Genomic DNA, 14,913 nt, shown 5'->3' with positions numbered 1-14,913 from the left:
AGCAGCTACTTGTTACCTGTGAGAAAGCTCAGCCCAATTCACATTAACGTATTTTGTAGACAGTTAAGTACAAAGGCATCTAAGGCCTTCCTGCCAATGCTATTTCTACCAGGCAATGTAGGCATGAAGCCACCCAACATGGCTTCTGTTTTACCTAATTCCCTGCCTGCCCTCTCCAACTCTTACTTCTGTTCATCTGTCTCCATTTTGGGCTAGGGTAGAGAGGGGCAAGGAAGCCATAGATATTGAAGAGTAAGACAGGCACTGGTCTGTGCCATCCACATTTTTCTCCTTGGGTACCACACCTCATTTGGCAATAAAGTCAGAAGACTGGTCATGCCTAGCACCAAGATTCTGAAGGGTGAAAGTAGTGATATGCTGGGTTTACCTTGATGTATAGAGCATAAAAACTTGCTCACAGTGAGGGTGCCTTTCTCTCCTAGAGTTAAAAATCAACAACATATCATGATTTCCCACTCTGGTCCAGGCAGAAGCAAAATGAGTAACAGCATGAGAACGAAGATACCTTAGGAATGGAAAATGGAAGCAGCACAGGCAGTGTGGACAATTTGAGAGGCATCTCTAGGCCCAAGTTCCTTGGGTGTCTGTCACACAAGCACAACAGTGCCACTGCCAGGATCTATGCTCCCTGGGGGCACATGTGTCTGATAAGACCAGACCAGTAACCAAGAACATGATCCATCTAGGGTCGCCTGGGTGGCTCAGTTGGTTAAGCGTCCGACTTCAGCTCAGGTCATCTCACGATCTGTGAGTTTGAGCCCCACATCAGGCTCTGTGCTGACAGCTCAGAGCCTGAAGCCTGCTTCAGATTCTGTGTCTCCCTCTCTCTCTACCCTTCCCCCACTCATGCTCTGTCTCTCTCTCTCAAAAAATAAACATTAAAAAGAAGAAGAAGAAGAAGAAGAAGAAGCAGCAGCAGCAGCAGCAGCAGCAGATGCTCCCTCTAAATCCCCTGCATGTGAGAACGGGCTATAAACATTCTCCACAAACGTGCTGTAAGCACAGCTATTCTACAGAGCATGTTGCCGTTTATAGCCTCTTTAACACCCACCCCATTTAATGCAACCTAGCGCCCTGGGAGGACATTAGTGAAAACTCTGGTGAGATCTAAATGAAGTCAAGAGCTTAGTTAATAATCACGCACCAGTGTCTCAGCGCCTGGGTGGCTCAGTTGGTTAAGTGTCCCAACTCTTGGTTTTGACTCAGGTCATGATTTCACAGTTGTAAGATCAAGCCCCGCATCAGGGTCAGCGCAGAGCCTGCTTGGGGTTCTCTTCTCTCTCTCTCTTCACCCCTCCTCCCAAAATAAATAAACTTAAAAAAAATAAATAATGATGTACCAGTGTCTTAGTTTTGCCCATGTTCTGTAGTTACATAGGCTATTAACAGTAGAGGAAGCTGGGTGAAGGGCATACAGGAACTCCTTATACTATCTTTGCACCTTTTCTGTAAATCCAGAATTATTCCAAAATAAAAAACTTATTTTAAAAAGTTAATAATACTTGTCTGCTTAAAAGCAAGAGAGAAAGATAAAAAATACTCCAAGGAAAACTTTCTAAGAAAAACATCAAAGTCAAAACACGGAAAAAGGACTGGCAGACTTGAATACATAGAAAACATATACTTTTACGCATCAAAAGTGTCATGAACAGACTTACAGTTGAAAGGCAACCAACAAACTGGGAAAATATTTATACAGCAAAAAGGGGGGTTAGTATCCATAATATAGTAAACTTTTTAAAGAAAAAAAAAAGACTACATGCCTAGATGCTCTATCTGCTACAACTGCTTTCACACATTTCAGATCTATAGCATACCCAAACTCAAACTCAGAGGCTCTATAAACCACATGTTTCTTCCCGTTCTAAGCATTAGCTCCAATTCCCCCTAGCCTGGGAGTTCTGCTAGAGAAAGCAAAGCTTCAATTCAGCGTTCCAAGAGGCAGCTAGCTTCTGTTTAATTCGTTTGACCACTCTTAACCAAAGTCTCCTTCTAGAATCCAAAACTCTTTTCCTCTTTATGTTCTGAGTATGTCAAGCTTAGCTACTTGGTGCCCATAATAGTGAAAATAGGTCAAACCACAACCAGAAGTGAGAGCCCTGAGCAAAAACAAAGGCCCTGACTGGCAAACCAGACTCAAAACTTCTGTACCAGCCAATCAGGCGGTAGCCAAAAGAAAGCAGAAAGCCTGTGCCACAGGTAAACAGGCATCTCCCACTCAGAGCCCCACTTACTTGCATTTCTAGAGATAGAGTCAAAGAAAAAGCATCTTTTTTTTTTTTTAATTTTTTTAACGTTTATTTATTTTTGAGACAGAGAGAGACAGAGCATGAACAGGGGAGGGGCAGAGAGAGAGAGAGATACAGAATCTGAAACAGGCTCCAGGCTCTGAGCCGTCAGCACAGAGCCCGACGCAGGGCTCGAACTCCCAGACCGTGAGATCATGACCTGAGCCGAAGTCGGACGCTTAACCGACCAAGCCACCCAGGCGCCCCAAGAAAAAGCATCTTTTTAAACAACATACAGTGACATCTAACTCAGAAGTTTATATTCAAACCAATCTATCTTAGTAATTTACCGACTGTTGTTTTTTCTGTTTTTAAATTTAGAAGTAGGGGCACCTGGGTGGCTCAGTCAGCTGAGCGTCAGACTCTTGATTTCAGCTCAGGTCATGATCCCAGGGTTATGAGATGGAGTCCCATGTCAGGCTCAGCACTGAACGTGGAGCCTGCTTAAGATTCTCTCTTTCTCTTTCTCTTTCTCTTTCTCTCTCTCTCTCTCTCTCTCTCTCTCTCCCTCTGCCCCCTCCCCTCTCCCTCAAATTTTAAAATTTTTAAAAAAATTTAGGAGACTGAGAAAATATATAGAGAATATATATATTCAAAGAGAGAATATATAGAGTAGTCCTCCCTCTTATCCTCAAGGGATACATTCCAGCACCCCCCCCATGCCTGAAAATGCAAACAGTACTGAACTCTACTTATGTTATGTTTTTCCCTATATACTTACCTATGATAAAACTTAATTTATAAATTAGGCACAATAAGAGATAAATAATAACTAATGATAAAACAGAACAATTACAACAATATATGTAACAAAAGTTATGTGAATGTGGCCTCTCCCTTTCTCTGAAAATACCTTGTACTATACTCACCCTACTTCTTGTGATGATGTGAGATGATAAAATGCCTATGTGATAAGATGAATGATACAAGCACTGTGAAGGAGCTTTAGGCTACCAGAGACCTTCTGATGCTACAACAGGAGGATCACCTGTTTCCAGACGGCAGTTGACAGCGGGTAACTGAAACCTAAAACCGCAGAAAGCAAAACTTCGGTAAGGGAGGACTACTGTACTTCTTTCGAGACGTCCCCATACATATATCACTTGTACTCAGTTAGAATATTAAGAATATTAGCCATACTATCATATTAAAAATTAAGTAGCAGAAAGTTATAAATCTCATGCTATATTGAAGTTCCACATATAAAACAATATAGAGGCCCAGAAACAAAATATTTTTCACATAGAAAGAGTGTGACCATGATTAAAACCACTGGACTAAAAATTCAGTGGCTGATATACAATGGAGTATTACTTGGCAATCAAAAAGAATGAAATGTTGCCATTTGCAGCTACGTGGATAGAACTGGAGGGTATTATGCTAAGTGAAATTAGTCAGAGAAAGACAAAAATCATATGACTTCATTCATATCAGGGCTTTGAGACAAAACAGATGAACATGAGGGAAGGGAAACAAAAATAATATAAAAACGGGGGGGACAAAACAGAAGAGACTCATAAATATGGAGAACAAACTGAGGGTTGCTGGAGGGCTTGTGGGAGGGTGGATGGGCTAAATGGGTAAGGGGCATTAAAGAATCTAGTCCTGAAATCATTGTTTCACTATATGCTAACTAATTTGGATATAAATTTTAAAAAATAAAAAAATAAACATTTAAAAAATAAACATTTAAAAAATTTAAAAAAAATTCAGTGGCTGAAAGTTTGCATCCCAATTGATTTACTCTCTTCTCCCCAATATTGGGGATCACTATTGCCTTACTTATATGGAGCTTCCTATGCTCTGAGATGGCCCACTTCTCAAAATCAGTATGTGGTAATAGCACTTAAGGCCAGGTGGACACAGAATGAAAACAAAGGATTTAAACCAAATCCTCACTTCTAGAAGCTCATTTGTGATCTAATTTGTGAATAAGGCCAGACTCCCCAGCACGCCTCCTTCTCCAGACGTATCACTTGGGTCCACTTTACCACTCGTTAGCATCAAAGGAGGTTCAACTCAAACCAATTTCGCTAGAAATTAACAATCCAGTAGAAGGTTTGATAATAACAGACTAAAATTAAAAGGTTGAAATTGGTTTAAATTGACCTCCACAGATTATTGGTATCTGCCACATGACAGTGCTTACCCCGATTCCACAAAAAGTTTTGGCTGTCTTCCATTCGCCAGAGAAACAGAATGATTCCCCAAAACCAAACACTTGCCATCTCTCCATGTCAGGTGAAAGAGAAAGAACTTCACCATATGAACACAGGCAAAGGAGAGCCAAAGAGGTTGCATTTCTATGATCATTAGTTTAGCCAAGGAGACCACAGTTACATGCAACACACAGAATGTGACATCCCTAAGCTCTCAGAATTAAAAACGATGCACCATCTCTGAACCACACGATCAACTTTGAGACGTTTCTACTTATTTACAATAAACGTAATACATTAAATTCATAGAGAGCTGATTTCAAATCACCTTGTAAACATTATTGCTTCTTTATATACCTCTGCAAAGGAAAGCATTTTTAGCCTAGGAAGGACCTCCAATGGTACTTAATGTTTCTGTATCACATTTCTTGCACATAAATACACATAAGATACAAATACTATTCACTATATTGTATCACAATTTTTTTCAAAACATTAATTTTAATTAATGAAAAACCTAAATAAACCTATTTCATAGAACAATGAAATTGTGAGGCTTGTTAATAGCAGTGATTAAAAATTAAAGGTGATGTAATCAGATAAAACTGAATTATGGTGACAATCTGTGGGCTGCACATATCAGTACTTTGCTCTCCACTGACAATACACAGTCCTGGATGTCACAGCCATTACAATGGTGAGGAGGAGGGAGATGCAAAATCAAATACAAATAGGATGCCATAAATCCAAAAAGGCTGGGAACTGAAGCTCCAGTAAGCTATCACAGATACATTGTGGGCAGCACCCCAACCCTACACTGAATTTATTCCCAAGTACCTTAGAATCAAAGCTGGGTAAGGGGACAAAACAAGATGCATGCCACTTTCCTTCTCACTTCTGTTCCAGTATTTAAATTACTAAAGGAATAAGACAAGCAAACTGTGAGCTATCTTCTGCTAAGAGTTGTGTCTTTACCCAAGCATTTCAAATATTACAGAATTTATTATTCAGATATCAGAAAATTAGTCCAGAAAAGTTAACCTCCTAATGTAGGAAACCCAAGATTGGGTTTCTCATTTCATGGGAAAAGATGACATGAACAAAAATGAAAAAGGTTCAAACTATTTGTAAGGGCTGGAAAACCTCAGTGACCTGAGTCCTAACAACATTCATTCTCCTTGGCTATGCCCATGATTCAACCTCCTTAAACTTACTTCTCTAAATTAAAAACAGGTTATCATTTTTTTTAAGACCTTCCTCTCAAATTTGACAAATGTCAATACACAGTTAAAATTTTCTGATTATTTAATAATTCACAAAATTATGAATGCCTAAAATGCCAGCTTTGGTTCACCAGGGTTTTCATACACAGCATAAGCCTAACTTCCTATGCTGCATGTTTTGATATCATTGTTGGTGAACTATCCATCTGGTTTTGTGGCTAAGCAGGTATGTGCTGGTTGTCTGAAGCTTAAGAAGCTGATTATGTGTCAAGATAATCCTGTATATTCTCAGTATATGGTAACATCACCGCTTGTCAACTTGTCAGGAATAAGAAAACTGTCCCGGTATTAACAGCTCAGCCTGTTGCTCACAGAGGACCTCTGATACTACTATTTTATCACAATGATCGATAACAATGCCATGTGTTTTCCCCAGGGAGGTAACATATACTCGCAACAGCCCAATATGAAGAAAAAGAACATAGGGGACAGCAAACACGGCACTGAACGGGTCTTCTACACAAGACTTGATTTCCCTTGCCAGAGACTGAAAATTATACACACACAAATGAGGAATAACTGCCTCAAGTTTAAACTTCTCTTCATTTTGTCATTTGTAAAAAAACTGGTGAAGGAAACGTTCAGCAGGATGAAAGAACTCAGTGACATCTGTCTATAACACTGAAGTGGAATTTGAAAACATTGAAAAAGTTTTTGAAAGTAGATACAAAAGAGACTTTAGAACCCAGTGTTCCAACCAGTAACTAGCTGGATCAACATCTGAGACTTAAAAGTAAAGGTGGAGACTTCTCTCACAAAGATTATTCATTAAAAAGGCCAACTTCAGGGCACCTTGCTGGCTGAGTCGGTAGAGCATGTGACTCTTGATCTCAGAGTTGTTAAGTTCGAGACCCGTGTTTGGTGTAGAGATTACTTAACATAAAATCTTTAAAAATATTTATTTAACAAGCCAATTTCTTAGTGTTAACTAAACATGAGAAAGCTGATGTAACAAAAACTTTAACCCAGGATCTCTACCATGCCTATTCCAAGCTGGGAGGAGATATCTACGTATCAAGACTCGAAAAAGAGGGACGCCTGTCGATTAAGCATCCAATTCTTGGTTTCAGCTCAAGTCATGATCTCACAGTTTGTGAGATGAAGCCGCAAGTCAGGCTCTGTGCTGCCAGCACAGAGCCTGCTTGGGATTCTCCGTCTCTGTCTTTCTCTGTCCCTCCCTTCCCTGCCCCCCCCCCCCGCCAAAATAGATAAATATTAAATATATATATATATTTAAAAGACTACCAACGAGAGCAGAAATAACTATAACAACATAACACCTTATATTATGCGTTTCCAAAGCCTTTCACATCCATTAAGGTCTAAATTGAGTCTTTAATTTAAGTGAGAAATTAGTATCTTAAATTGTAGTGTGTGTTATCTTTCTCAGAGCTCTTTCACATCCATATTGACTCTAATTGTGCTTTTGATTAAAAATAATTAACAGTGAAAAAGTCATTCAAATAAGTCTATATTATCTGCACAGCACCTCTCCACACCTAGAGAATAATTCTCTACACTCTACAACCTACTATACCATTACTATTGGAGGATGTCCATAAACACTACTTTTCAATTCTAATCTTAAAATTCTTTCAAGGGCGGGTATTGTGGACACCACATACGAGTACAAAGACTTCTATTCCTACTCATTGACATCAGAGAAATATATCTGATTCTGAATTAGTCACATTTAAAGAAGGGGCACCTGGGTGGCTCGGTTAAGCATCCGACTTCAGCGCAGGTCATGATCTCACCACTACTTGTAAGTTTGAACCCTGCGTCGGGCGCTGTGCTGACAGCTCAGAGCCTGCTTCAGATTCTGTGTCTCCATCTCTCTCTGCCCCTCCCCCACTCGCACTGTCTCTCTCTCTCTCTCTCTCTCTCTCTCTCTCAAAAATAAACATTAAAAAAAATTTTAAGGGAAAAATAGCTTAACTTTTAAAATCCACAAATAACCCCAAATTTTAATTACAACCCATTGTTTTCTACGAAAGCAAGAAACCAAATAGACTTGACCTGCTGGTATAGGTCTTACTATGTGAAAATAAGATGGTAAAGGGAAAAGACCAAGCTTATCAGAGTTTGCAGCAATTTATGGAAATGTAATTAATTCAATATTTCTAAGCAAAGAGCTTAATTTTAACTAAATACGAATTGGCACTTATCTCCCATCTTCCTTGAATGTCTTCTCCTTTCTTTAGCTAAAAGTACCCCAACTCTCACTGTGACTCCTCCTGTATTCCATAATGTCTTTGTGAAACAACTGAGAGCAATCACACACACACACACTAAAAACAACCCACACATGGCAAATTACCCTAACTAGGCCAATCATATTCCCTCTCTCCAAGAAGACTGCATCTTAAGACCCAAGAATGAAACCAGTTGGTGCAGTCTTTGAGACTTGGTGACCAGAAGAGACCATCCATTTGGTGGTTCCCAAAGCCTAGATGCTCAGAGGCGTGGTTCTTGGCATCCAAAGCCTTGCTGTTCCGCATTTTCTATGCCTATATTTGACATAAGTGCTATGCCTTACAGTTCTGTAACCTGCCTTTGAATCAATAATATATCACAGGCATCTTTCCAGACTGGAAATAATATAGATCCATATCTTTATTTTCAATTGCTGCCTGGAATGAAAGTACAACCTATTTAATCAATTCCTTACTTATTTACTATATAATTATATACGGTAAATAGTTCCTTATTACTAACATGTATCTTTGCTAACTTTTCCTACTATATATTTCTTTAGGATAAATTCCTAAATATAGATTTTCTGGATTAAAGGCTATGCAAGTTTTATATTTTGATACATAACAGCATTTAGAATGAATGCATCAATTTATATCTCTACTAAAACAGAAAGTACACATTTCCCTTCATCTTCACCAACACTGGAAATTACCATCCACCTTATTCCCATTTCAAACTGAGAGATGCCCAAATATTAAGACTACCAGTAGAAGTTATAGAAGTAATCATAATAACATAATACTTTACATACAGTAAGTCTATAGTTTCACATCCAGTAATGTGTAAATTGAGTCTGAATAATATTGCCAATACAACAAACTTAAAATGGTGTCAGGGGCACCCGGGTGGCTTAGTTGGTTAAGCATCTGACTCTTGATTCCCAGTCAGGTCATGATCCCTCAGTTGTGAGATCAAGCCCTGCACCGGGCTCAACATGGAGCCTGCTTGGGATTCTCTCTCTCAAAATAAATAAATAAACATTTAAAAATTGGTGATGGGGCACCTAAATGGCTCAGTCAGTTAAGCATCCAACTCTTGATCTCAGCTCAAGTCTTGATTCAGGGTCATGAGTTCAAGCCCTGTGCTGGGTATGAAGCCTACTTTAAAAAAAAAAAAAAAAAAAAAAAAAAAAGCACAGTAGTAAAAAAAATTTTTTTTTAATTAAAAAATGGCATCTTAGCTGGCTTAGGCTGTCCGAACAAAATTCTACAGACTGGTTGTCTTAAACAACAGAAGTTTTTCCCACACAGTTCTGGAAGCTGGGAAGTCCAAGATTAAAATGCCAGCAAGGTAGGTTTCATTCTGAGGCCTCTCCTTTGGTTTGTAGGCGGTTGCCATCTGGCCATGTGCTCACACAACCTCTTCTTGGGCATGACTGGAACAGGGGTCACCAAGCTCTCTGGTGTCTCTTCTTATAAGGACACTAATCCTATGAGAGCTCCACCCTCATGACCTCACCTAACCCTAATTACTTCTCAAAGGCCCCATTTCCAAATACCATTATACTGTAGGTTAGAGACTCAACATACAAATTCAGGGGAGACACATTCAGCCCACAACAAATGGCATTTTATCACACTTTTAATTTCATTTCTTTAATTACTAATGAAATTAAGTATTTTAATACACTTATTGGTCATTTATTTTTCCTTTTATTCCCTCCCTTTAAAAAATGGTCTGTTCTGATTCCAAATCTGGAATAGGAAGGGTACAGGATGAGCCTGGAACATCTCATCATACCAGAAAGCAAAGAAGCTACTAGACATTATTAGAGGCATGTCATAAGGACTTGGAGCCAACCTGACTAAGCTTTAGTCAAAAAGACAGGGCAGTGTGAGCATCAAAAGGAAACTACCTGAAATACACCATAAATGCTAAATAGAGATGTTCATAAAGATACTCAAAAAAAAAAAAAAAGAGAGAGAGAGAGAGAGAGAGAGAGAGAAAGAGAGAGAGAGACACCTGAGTTGTGGCTCAGTCGGTTGAGCATCTGACTTTGGCTCAGGTCATGATCCTGTGGTTCATGAGTTTGAGCCCCATATCAGGCTCTGTGCTGTCAGTGCAGAGCCCGCTTCGGATCCTCTGTTGCCTCTCTCTCTGCTCCTCCCACACACGTGCGCACACACTCTCTCTCAAAAATAAACAAACATTTAAAAAAATAAAATGATTATAAAAAAAAGAGATAAAGAAGGAAGCCCTCATCTGTCACCGTTGGAGTATGCTAGGGAAATCATTCATGATTTTAGAAAGAGGTAAATAAAGGGAAATACACATTTTCCCCATCCTGCCTATACAATCCATACCTCAGGGTGAGCCCTATATATTCTTCCATACAGCAAAATATACTGCCATTATAACATTAACTAGGAAATAAGAACATCATCTGCATCACCTGCAAATTTCAGAAAGATGCACCCTATGTCACAATCCACATGCAAAGCAAATGACAGGACCCAGCAAGGATGTAACATACATATTAGTTTTATCCCCTATGGATCCTATTTTTTTAAAGGTACCGTGCATTAAATAAGTAATTTTCTTGTTGTAACACAAGTATCTATAATCTCCAGGGATAGCTCCCCATCATCATGAGGTTACTAGGACTGCTAACATTCAGTATAAAATTTGTTTGTAAACAAAATGTGATATACACATATGTACATGGTACACACATACACTACTGGAACATGTATTATTAAGCCTTAAAAAGGAAGGAAGTTCTAACACATGCTACAACATGGACGAACCCTGAAGACATGCTAAGTGAAATACGCCAGTCACAAAAGGACAAATACGGTATGAATGGACTTATAGAAGAGACCTCATGTAGTCAAACTCAGAGAGAAAGTGGAAGCGTGACTGCCAGCAGTTGAGGGGGAAGGGATGGGAAGCTGTTGTTTAGTGAGCACAATGTTTCAGTGTAGGAAGATGGAAAGTTCTGACGACGGATAGTGGTCCCAGCTGCACAACTGCTTGCATGTACTAATGCCAGTGAACTATTAGGATAAGTTTCTTATGTGTATTTTGCCACACAAGAAATAGTATGTTTAGTATGTTAAAATTCAGTAACTGAGTTAACATTATCCCAGCTAAATTAAAAGAAATTTTATACTTTAATTACATATTCCCTGCAGTCTCAGCAGCCTCACTAACGGCAAAGGAACCGTCTCAGTACGGGACTATTGAAAATACTTTCACAGAGTCCTGACAAGGAGTCAATACGATACCTAAATCAGAGCATTTCATAACAAAAGTTTTACTCAGTTTTTTAATGAAGTTTTATGACTCACATGCATTAGCTGGGCCACTCTATCTTCAATCTTTCTCCACACACAGAAAAGAACAGGAGGGAGACTGTAATTGATACTGTAAATGCAGTGGAACAGATGAAGAACAACATCCTAGCTTAGCCACACACATGGTAGGCACTCAATAAATAAACATTCCTGATTTCGGATGCTCCGTGAATCTGCTGTAAAACCAAAAAGAAAACCTGGGCTTCCCATTCTGTCTGGCACACCAGCCACGTGAGAGGGCTGACATTCCACCCCAAGGAAGGCTGCTGTCTCTTTACCCTTCTTCCATTAGCTGGGATCTCAGCATCGATGCTGAAACACGTTTCACGCACCATGTATCCTTTTACGGGTTAAAGAATTTTTTTTCAATTCAGAGTTTGGGTGGGGAAGCAATGTGAATAACCAAACGGCCACTCTTATGGCTCCATATGAAAAACAGAAAGTTCCTAAGATACACGCACCTCTTCTAAATGAAGTCAGTTTTAAAGTGTACAGTAGAAAACACATTATTATTACTTCTCAGGCACAAGAAGCAATCCTGGCTTTCTGCTCTTACACCCCTGTCTGAAAGCTCCACTGTGTTAAAAATTTTCCCCATATGACTTCCTCTAACTCAGGTCTACATACTTGTGACTCTAGAGGTCAACCACTTCCCCCATCACATGAAGATCCTGCTATTTTCACAGCCCTTACTAAAAGAGAGTACTTGAAATTCTTAAAGAAAATGCACATCCTCAAATAACTCCTTCATACAAATTAAGTACTATTCTTCAAATTGAGGGACTAAACGCTAGATTTAGCTACTCACAATTTATTCATTTCTGGGACGGTAAACTATCAAGAAATAAGGGGGACGCCAGTCTGCATGTGGCTATCATTGCAAAACGTTGAGATCAGCTTCCAAAACGCCCCAGCAGCCAGCCAGGAGTCTGGGCGGCTGCTCTCTGGATTGCAGGGTGGCTTATGTGCAAGGTGCCCTGTCACTTCATATCCATCACCACCTCAACCCCCAGCTCTCCGGTGCTATGGGGCCTGGGGACGAGCCCTTTCCGGAACCACAGCGCGATTCCCAGGGGCCCTGCGGGCAAGAACTAAAAAAAAACTCCAGCTAGGAAGAAATGGAAACCCGAGACACAGAGAGGCAGGATGAAAGGGACCCCCACAAAGATAGATTTTTACATTCTTGAAAACCTTAGAAATAAATGATTTTTCTCTGGGCTTTTTCAAAAAGCTGCCGACTGGGCACCCTTAAGGCGCTGCTGGACTGAAAATACAAAGAAGAGAGCCCCCAAATACAGAAATCCAGGAAACCGATCCCTGCGAGGGAAGCTGATGGTCCCCAAGAAGACAAGTGTCAGAAGACTTTCCCATCACCACAGCAATTTAGCAGGTAAGTCGCATCCATCCCCGGTAGGACTGTGTCACCCTCATTTCTTCCACAAAGCGAGGTGGCCCTCACCTTTCCAACCTTGAAGTGGTGTGACAGGAAAAAGTAGACACCTCTCTCTGTGCTAATTGCCCTAGCGGGTCAAACTTCAGAACCAGCATCATGCACTTTGTTTTCAAGCGCAGGGAGAAGAGGAAGGGTTGGTATTCTGAGCGGAATCTCCGTGATTTGCCAGAGGAAACAGCACAGACCAGACAGCAGAAGCGCCAGCATTTCCATGCAGCTGCCACGACAGGTGACCGGGCCGCTTTGCAGACACCCCGCTCGCTCGGGGGGTTTCACCGAGGTGGGGCGGGAAGGAAGGGGGAAGCAGGGAGGGAGACAGACTGGAGGACGAGAAGGTGGGCAGAGGCAGGGAGGGAAATCCACTCCATCCAGACGTTGGGGAGGAAGAGGAGGAGCACAGCCCCGTCTCCCTGGGGAAACCGTTTTAAGGGATTTTCTGTCTCCACAATTAAGAAAAAAAAAAAAAAAATGGCTCCAAGCCAAACGCCTCCTGATTTACACACACACACACACACACGCACACCAAGCTCTATTTCGCCCCATTTTCGTGTACGCTGAAACAAAAGGCTAAATCAGCAGGCAGCGCCGCCCGGAGTCCGGTGTCCGCCACCCTCTCCCACCGCGCCCTCGGGTGAGCCCACCCAAGGCGGCCCGCCCGCCGCCCCCCGCCCGAGCACCGGCCCTCCCGCCGAGCCGGGGCGCTGCCGCCCTCCCCGCCCGGCGCCGCCCGACGCGCCCCCCGCCCGCGCGCGCACAGGGGCCTGGCCGGAGCCTGGGGGCCGGGCGCCCACCTCGAGGGACGGGCGCCCGGCCGGGCTCGGGAGGGCGCTCCCGGCGGCGCTGGGGCCCGTCGCCTCCTCGCCAGGGAGGGCGGCAGCGCCCGGCCCCGGGCGCCCGTGACAGCGGCCCCGCTCCCGCCTCACCTCCGAGCGCCCGTGGCGGCGGCCCCGCGCTCCTCCGCGCCTCTCCGCCTCCGCCTCCAGCAGCCCCGCGCCGCCGCCGCCGCCACCGCCGCCGCCGCCGCCGCCGCCTCCCCCCCGCGTCTCGGCCGAGTCTCCGCCTCCCTCAGCCGCCGCCGCCGCCGCCGCCGCCGCCGCCGTTGGGCCCGGCTCCGCGCCACGTGACCGCGCCACGTGACCCGGCGCGGCTGGCGGGCGCCTCCCCGGCCGGCCTCGCGCCCTCGCGCGCGGGGAACCCGCGTCCCGGCGGTTGACGCCCGCCCCCGGTTGTGCTGGGCGCCCCCCGTTCCGCCACCCTCACCTGGCCTTCTGCCCCCGCCCGGCCGGCCACCTGCTCCCACTCACGAAACCCCGAACTCCACAGCGCCTGCACGCTCACACGAACACACTCACGCGTGCACACACGCACACGAGCACACACCGGCGCTCACAAGCGCACGCACTCACACGAGCACACACCAGCCCTCACGCGCGTGCACACGCACATCTCGCAGCCCTCGCCTTTCAGGGCTACTTCACAGCCTGTGACAACAATGAAAATAATTCAAGCAGTCCGGTCTGGACCCACCTAACTTGAGAAATCCTTCCTACCCAGCAATGGGATGGTTGTGTGCGCTGCCCTAACTTAATGTGAGCCGGGAGTGGACATCACATTTCGTCTTAAGTTGAAAGCCACTAGCAAGCACAGATTTGCTTGTGCTATGAACCAATGTAGTCATTCAGGTGTCTGTGATGGTGATCTCAGACCTCAGTATTTTTTTTCAGTTGGTCTTACAGAGAAAAGACTAGAGAGCCTCGTTTTCACTCAGAGAAAAAGAATTCACAGGTTTTCTCCCCTATTAAGTGGATGTCCTGCAAGGAAGGCAAACTTTATGCATCTGTCCATTTTCCATCATGCACAAAGAAATAACATTACTGATTGTGTGACTATTCACATATGTATAGTTTGGGGGGGGTTTTAAATAATGGACAAGATCAGCATCCTTGCTTCCCGGAGCCCTATGTAGTTAAGTATAGCAGCCTCTCTTTGAAAGGGTTCAGCCCTTTTTTCTAGTTTGCCTATTTGCCAAGTTTTTAAATCACCTTCAGATTTAAGAATTCCTGCTTCTGTGAAAATTTTTAAAGTAGGCTCCACAGCCAGCGTGGAGCCCATCGTGGGGTCTGAACTCAGACCCCTGAGATCAAGACCTGAGCT

The 14,913-nt window shown here is 43.0% G+C and overlaps 1 protein-coding gene across 7 annotated transcripts in view; it reads right to left on the bottom strand.

Annotated features, from left to right (window-relative positions):
- Positions 1-13,752, bottom strand: part of TULP4 (TUB like protein 4) — a 242,377-nt gene extending 228,625 nt beyond the window's left edge. For 3 of the 7 annotated variants that reach the window (XR_006217979.1, XM_042987421.1, XM_042987428.1), the window contains exons 1-2: positions 13,683-13,736; positions 3,179-3,335 (exon numbers count right to left, since the gene is read on the bottom strand). The gene's annotated coding sequence lies outside the window, so the exon portion shown is untranslated. Of the gene's footprint in view, positions 1-3,178; positions 3,336-11,300; positions 12,085-12,765; positions 12,833-13,682 lie in introns of those variants that run through there. The other 4 variants (XM_042987423.1, XM_042987424.1, XM_042987422.1 and 1 more) reach the window with 4 other exon arrangements.
- Positions 13,753-14,913: the final 1,161 nt, after the last annotated feature.

This window comes from Panthera tigris, chromosome B2 (genome assembly GCF_018350195.1).
Source record: "Panthera tigris isolate Pti1 chromosome B2, P.tigris_Pti1_mat1.1, whole genome shotgun sequence".
NCBI classification, from domain to species: Eukaryota; Metazoa; Chordata; class Mammalia; order Carnivora; family Felidae; genus Panthera; species Panthera tigris.
This window is presented reverse-complemented; position numbering and strand designations above follow the sequence as displayed.